The sequence below is a fragment of the Sorex fumeus genome, unplaced genomic scaffold (genome assembly GCF_029834395.1).
Source record: "Sorex fumeus unplaced genomic scaffold, SorFum_2.1 ptg000014l, whole genome shotgun sequence".
Taxonomy (NCBI): domain Eukaryota; kingdom Metazoa; phylum Chordata; class Mammalia; order Eulipotyphla; family Soricidae; genus Sorex; species Sorex fumeus.
In genome coordinates, this window is record NW_026606071.1 from 28,428,035 (window position 1) to 28,435,717 (window position 7,683).

Consider the following 7,683-nt stretch of genomic DNA (forward strand, 5'->3'; position numbering starts at 1 on the left):
ACATATAAAGAATAATTTTTCCCAATCATCAGGGACACTTTTAATTTTAGTCCTCATTTCTTTTATGATGCAAAAAACATTTTTATTTGATGTAGTGCCATTTGTTCATTTCTGATTTGGTTTTATTTGCTAGTGGTGACTTTGGTAAAACTGAACACTAAAGTCCATCATAAAAGACTCTGCTAAGATCAATATTGAGGAGGCCTGTTTATATTTTCCTAAGTGTAAAACAAATCTTTAACTGATTTGAATAAATCTTTGCATACTGCATGAAGTAAAGTTTCTCTTCCTTTTCTTCTTTCCTTCTTTCTCTTTCTCCTTCTTTCTTTCTTTCTTTCTTTCTTTCTTTCTTTCTTTCTTTCTTTCGTTCTTTCTTTTTCTCTTTCTCTCTTTCCATCTTTCTTTCCTTCATTTTTCTTTCCTTCTCTCTCTCTTTCTTTCTTTCTTTCTTTCTTTCTTTCTTTCTTTTCTTTTTTTTTGCATGTGCTCATCTTTTTTCCCCAGCACCATTGTTTGAAGAGGGTTTCTTTGCTCTTTGCCATGTACTAAGCACCACTTTTTTGTCATAAATTATTTTTCCAAATATCTGAGACTTTATCTTTTGGCTCTCAATTCTATTCCACTTATCTGAGAGTCTATACCAAGATATTAAAAAAACAATGATTGGAAACAAGGGCTATGGAGGTAGTACAGTACAGGGAGGGTGCTTGCCTTGCTTATGGTTAGCCAGGGTTCAATTCCTGCCATATGGTATGTTACCCAGAGCATCACTAGGAGTAATTTCGGAGAACAGAATCAGTAACCCCCTGAGCTTTTCCTTATATGGCCCAATTACCAAAAATGAAAAATAAACATAGGAAATAATGTGCTAAGTAGTGGTGTGGTTTAAAAAAAATCTCACTGGTTGTGGAATTGTTGCATCTTTCAGTCTATTTAAAAAACAACTTGAAGACACCTTGAAACATTAAGAATATAACTTACCTATGACTCCATGATTCCACTCATGGTCTTGGACAATGAAATGTTTGGGATAACGTGCACAGTGAAATACTACTCAGTTTTGAAAAAACTTTTGAGAAAAGAAGAGACCTATCTTGCACAATTGCTGTTATAATTGCTAGTTCATTCCTAGTGATAAGCTATCTCAGAGCATAACAGAGCATGCTTTGTTATGCTCTGATTTATTTGATTATTTATTTTAGTTTTGAAGAAAATACCTGGATGTGTTAAGGGCTAGCTTCTATGCTGAGGATTCTAGCTCTATGCTGAGGATTCATTCCAAGCATGTCCATCTGGCAAACACAAGTGATGTGGGGTATTAAGCCTGACTCAGTTACATTCAGCTTAGTTTTTTTATTAGTTCTCTGGGCTATGTACCTTACAATAATTTTTTAAAAATTGAATCACTATGAGTTATACAGTTGCAAAGTTGTTTATGATTGAATTTTAGTCAACACCCACCCCTTCATGTGTACTTTTTTTAGGGACTTTTGGTGAGTTGCTTTCTTATAGATAAGTAATATTCAGAATCTCCTGCCCCCCATGCCGGCTGTCCTCGCCGGGCCCCCTTGGAGGGGGGCAGGTTGAGTTTCCCTCCCTGCCCCGACCAGAGCTCCAGCAGCCAAAGACCTCCAGAACCAGCCACAACCATGCTGAGACCACTCTCCACACACATGAAGGTACCGACAGAGGAACAAAGGCATGTGGGTCCCGGGGCTGAGATATCCAAGCCTGCTCGGATTGGGGCTAAGCATCCTCCACCCAGATCCTCCCTCCACCTTCCAGTAGGCAGGGGTCACACCCACCAATTGGCCCCCTGGCGCCATGTAATCCCATCAACGGCCAAGATCCAGAGACTAAAAGTGTGTGGCCGCATTTGTGGCCATGCAACATCTTATTATCTCATTCTTACTTTGGACAAACAAGCAGGGTACGGAATGTAACCTGCCCACATGGCAGAGTCTGGCAAACTCCCCGTGGCGTACCCAATATGCCAAATATCAATAACAATAATGGGCCTCATTCTCCAAAACCTGAAAGAGCCTTGATTATGGCACTTTTTAAAAATCTCAGGGCTAGGACGAAGGACATCAGGGCTAGGACATATTCGATATGCCAAACACAGTAACAACAAAGTCTCCAATGGAGACGTTACTGGGCCCGCTCGATCGAATCGATGAACAACGGGAGGACAGTGACAGTGACAGGACGAAGGAGACGTTACTGAGGCCTGCTCGAGGCAATCAACGAACAACAGGATGGTCGTGATCATGAATATTCAACTACTGCTCTCTGGATATTTGATATGTTAGCAAAGCAAATAAAATGTGCTTAACCTATTAAAATAAGAAAATAATTGTGATAATAATGGTACCTTTAAAAGACAAGATATAGTAGAATGATGAGATATAAAGGTTAGGTATTGGGAAACTGTCTATAGTTTTAGAAAGAGGGGCATTTTTTGAAATTGAGGTATGTTGCACTCTGGTAAAAATATTTATTAATATGTATATTGAAACTTTGACTTAAATGATATTAAAATCATATTAATATCTCTGTGAGAATAGCTTTTTATTTCCAGGGTGCAATAATAAATATCAGGACATTTAACAGACAGAAAACTGGAATAAAGCTAAATTCACTAGTCAAGTTACTCAAAATATTCAAGCTAGGAGCTCAAGGGAATTTTGGCTGAATATAATCCTATAATTGTATTTGTGAAATAACTAAAGGTACTTTTTTTACCCTTCTAAAATGGTTACATAGAAACCTAGAAGCTATAACTTATGGTGTGTCAACTCAAGATTTATTTCTAGATTAAAAAATGGCTTTTTGGCAGCAAGAATTTTGGCTGTTAAATCTGTTGTGATTCTGGATTTAATTAGTTGTTTATTGCTTATTTAAAACAGATTGATGATGTTGACTTGAAACAGTTTGTGATCATAACAAAATTGCTTATATGGGATATTTCCTGATATTTTTCTTCTTAAAATATGTTCTGCTTGTCAGAGCACTGTGTGTTTGCATAATTGAAATAAGCCCACCCAATCCTATTGCATGTGTAAGGTAATATTGCTCAATTAGTTTGCATAATTTTACAGCAGGAATAAGATTTATTCCCTGTCTTAGTTTTCATAAACTGAATCATAGCTCACAATTTTATGTCTGAGCATATGAGATATATAACACTCTATTCCCATTAGTTAAAAAAGATTCTATGCTATAAAATTATTTTTAAGTATTGTTTGAAGCAGAAATTGTAAATTAGTGTAAAGAAGTCACAAGATTTTGACACACCTAGATTCCCATAAACTACCCATATTGCCATTAAATGCATCTTTGAATATTATTAATTTTATTATTTGCATTTAAAAATTCCATTATATGTTTCCTAATTCTTTGAAAATTCAGTGTGGTTGGTAACGAGTGGCCTAGATTCTCTTATGAAAAAGTGAACAAAATAAGAGATTTCAGCTTTTTTTTTTTACCTAGTCCAAATTCTCAGATTTGTTATTTTGTGTGTGTATGTGTGTGTGTTAATTTATACTTAATTTATTCCCCAGTCAGCAGTCACCTGAACATAAATGAAAGAATATTTAAAACATTTTGTATGCCAAAATTACACAATTTAAATTGCACCTTAATTTTGGTAGAACACATAAACAATATAGTAATGGCATAAAGTATCTTCCATCCAGTTCAGTTATGATTTTAAGAAGTTGCTAGTTTCTACAAGGTGCAAGGAGTGACGGCATGTGTTTCTATATGGCAAATACTAGAAACCAAATATTCTCCAAAGGAATGCATGCCATTCTATAAACATGTTATGAATATGACTCTTTACTGTAGGATAAAGCATATTAATTTCATTACAAAAACATTTAACAATATATTTATTTAATAAATGCTAGAGAAATAAAAACTTTAGAAGATGTCAATAATAATCATTCTTTTCTGGTTCATTTTAGTTTACCTGTGTATCTAATAAATAGAAAGTTGCATTTGCCTATATAATGAATTTTGTTGGTTGATTTCATACCTACAGTTCCTATGAAGCCAATATTTCACTAATCTTCAAAGCAGATAAAAATATTACAAAAATAATTTTCATACCAATTTCCCTAATGAATGTTGATGCAAAAATCTCAACAAAATCTTGGTGGACAGAATCCAACAATATATCAAAAAGATCATACAACACAATAAAGTGTGATTAATGCCAGGGATTCCTAGAACAAGCAGATGCCATTGGGCTACACTAGCATGCAACAGGGATGAATGGAGACGTTACTGGTGCCCACTCAAGCAAATGGATGAGTAATGGGATATCAACTGATCAAGTGAATGCCAGGGATGTAAAAATGGTTCAACATATGCAAATCAATTAATGTTATACATCACAACAATAAAAGAAAATATAAAAATCATCACAGTCCACAGTCTTCCCATTGTTCATCGATTTGCTCTAGCGGGCCCAGTAACATCTCCATCATGAGACTTGTTGTTACTGTGTTTGGCATATCTAATACATCACTGGTAGCTTGCCAGGCTCTGCCGTGTGGGCCAGGTACTCTCAGTAGCTTGCCGGGCTCTCCAAGAGGGGCAGAGGAATCGAACTCGGGTCGCCATGTTGGCCGCTTGTAAGGCAAATACCCTACTGCTGTGCTATCTCTCAAGCCCATAAAAATCATATGGCCATAAAAATAAATGCAGGGAAATCTTTGACAATATTCAACATCCATTCATGATAAAAGCCCTCAGCAAAATAGGGGTGGAAGGAACCTTATTCAAAATAGTAATGATAATCTATTAAAAAGTCACAGCCACAATCATTCTCACTGATGAAAAATGGAAAGCATTCCTTCTGAGATCAGGCACAAGGCATGAATGTACACCATCTCTACTATTGTTCAACATAGTATTAGAAATCCTAAAAACCACTATGGAGCAAGACAAGAAAATGAAAGGGATTCAAATTGGAAAGAAAGTAGACATTTATCACTATTTTCAACTGACATGATAATAAACATAGAAGATCTTAAAGAATGTACTAAAAAGATTATTGAAACAATAAAAAAATAAAGAAAAATAGCTGCTAAGTCAACGAATCTGTCACATTCCTATATGCAATAGTGAACAAGAAAAGAAAGAGATCAAAGAATGTATTCCATTCAAAATAGTGTCAGCAGTTCTTCTGTAATGGGTTTGCTACTAGAACAGAACTGTTAGGAAAATAACAGCTAAATGCAAGCCAAAATGGGAAAGGAAGAGACTCACATCAACCTAGGTGTCACTGGACACATAGACTCTGGTGAATCTACTATCACTGGTAACTTGATCTACAAATGCAATAGTGTTGACAAGAGGACAATAGAGAAATTTGAGAAGGAGGCTGATGAGAAAGTTGAAAGGGCTCCTTCAAGTACGTGAATAAGCTGAAAGCTGAACATGAGCATGGTATCATCATTGATGTCTCCTCTCAGAGAGCCTGGCAAGCTACCAAGAGTATCTCGCCCGCACGGCAAAGCTTGGCAAGCTCCCCGTGACGTATTCGATATGCCAAACATAGTACCAATTGTCACAATGGAGACATTACTGGGCCCACTCAAGCAAATTGATGAACAATGGGAGGACAGTGACAGTGATCTCCAAGAATGGGCAGACCCACAAACATGCTCTTCTGCTTATACACTGCGTGTGAAACAGTTCATTGTTGGTGTTACCATAATGGATTCCACTGAGTCACTCTGCAGCCAGAAGAGAAATGAGAAAATTATTAAGGAAGTCAGCATCTACATTAAGAAAATTGGCTACACCCCTGACACAGTAGCATTTGTGCCAATTCCTGGCTAGAATGGGGACAACATGCTGGAGCCAAGTGCTAACATACCTTGGTTCAAGGAATGGAAAATCACCCGTCAAGATGGTAGTGTCAATGGAGCTACACTGCTTGAAGCTCTGGATTTTATCCTGCCCCCTACTTGTCCAATTGACAACTAACTGCATTTGCCCCTCTAGGATGTTTGCAAGATTGGAGGGATTGGTACTACCCCTGTGGGCCGAGTTGAGACTGGTGTTCTCAAACCTGGCATGGTGGTCACATTTGCTCAATGTTATAAATCAAGTTAAATTTGTTGACATACACTAGGAAGCTCTCAGCGAAGCTCTCCCCATGTCAAGAATGTATCTGTTAAAGATGTTTGTTGTAGCAATGTGGCTAGTGGGAGGAAAAAACCCCAATGGAAGCAGCAGGCTTCACAGTTCAGGTTATTATCCTGAACCATCCAGCTCAAATCAGCACAGTTATGCTGCTGTGCTGGATTGTCACACATCCCGCATTGCTTGCAAGTTTGTTGAGCTCAATGAGAACATTGTCCATTGTTCTGGGAAAAAGCTAGAAAAGATAGTCCCAAGTTTTTGAAATCTGGTGATGCTGCCATCATTGGTGCCTGGGAAGCCAACGTGTGTTGAGAGCTTTTCTGACTACCCTCCTCTGGGTTGTTGTGCTGTTCATGATATGAGGCAGACTGTTGCTGTGGACGTTATCAAAGCATCAGTGGACAAGAAGGCAGCTGGAGCAGGCAAGGTTACCAAGTCTGCCCAGAAGGCTTAGAGGCTAAATGAATATTATCCCCATTACCTCCCACTCCAGTCTTAATTAGTGGTTGAATAATGGTCTCAGAACTATTTGTCTCAATTGACCATTTAAGTTTAATAATGAAAAAAATGGTTAATGACAATAATAAATTGCAAAACCTTCAGAAGGAAAGGTAAATATTTTGTGAGCTATTTGTGTGTATGTGTGTGTGTCAGTTTAAGTTATTAAAATCAATAATGGAAACAGTTTGACCAAATATCTGTCACAATGTTGAGATCTATTAAAAACAAAGTTTAATGGAAAAAAATATAGTGTCAACAAATGGTGCATTCTGGGTTGATCACTGCCCCCCTGCCTGGCCAACAGTGATACAAATGAGGGAACAGGAGCCAGAGATTGGTTGGTAATTTGTGGCCATTTTATTCAAACAAGTCTCACAGCATTAGTTAAAGAGAAATCCTGAAGGATTGGGGTAGCAGTTACACATACGTGTGGTTCAACATTATCACAAGCATGAACAGATGTGAAGCCCTTCATTCAGGGAAAGTTCTAAGAGATTTACTCAAGAATAAGAATATCATCTAAGATACCTTTCGCTTCAATGTCCTAGAAGGTTTTGCTGACCTTTTCAGCAATGTGCTTCATGGATTCTGGTCTGATACTGAGGTCTTTAATCTACTTTGATCTGACTCTTGTGCATATATTAGGTAGAGGTCTGAGCCCATGTTTTTTTTACCTGTAGCTTTCCGGTTTTGCCAGCACCATTTGTTAAAGAGACTTTCCTTGCTCCATTTCACATTTCTTGCACTTTTATCAAAGATTGGTTGATCATATATTTGAGGGTGTGTTTAAGGATATTCAACCCTATTCCACTGGCCTGGCCTGTGGATCTGCTTTTGTTCCAATACCATACTGTTTAATGACTACCACTTTGTAGCACAGTTTGGAGTTGTGGAAGGTGATGTCCCCATCTTCTTTTCCCCCAAGAATTGCTTTAGCTATCTTGGGGGCTTGTTGTTATGTATGAATTTGTGTTTGATCAGTTTCTTTGAATAACGTCTGGGTACCCTTATAGGGATCACATT

General features: G+C 37.5%; 1 pseudogene; it reads left to right on the forward strand.

Annotated features, from left to right (window-relative positions):
• Nucleotides 1-5,256: 5,256 nt before the first annotated feature.
• LOC130021124 (elongation factor 1-alpha 1-like) lies at nt 5,257-6,613 on the forward strand (annotated as a pseudogene).
• The last annotated feature ends 1,070 nt before the right edge of the window (nt 6,614-7,683 follow it).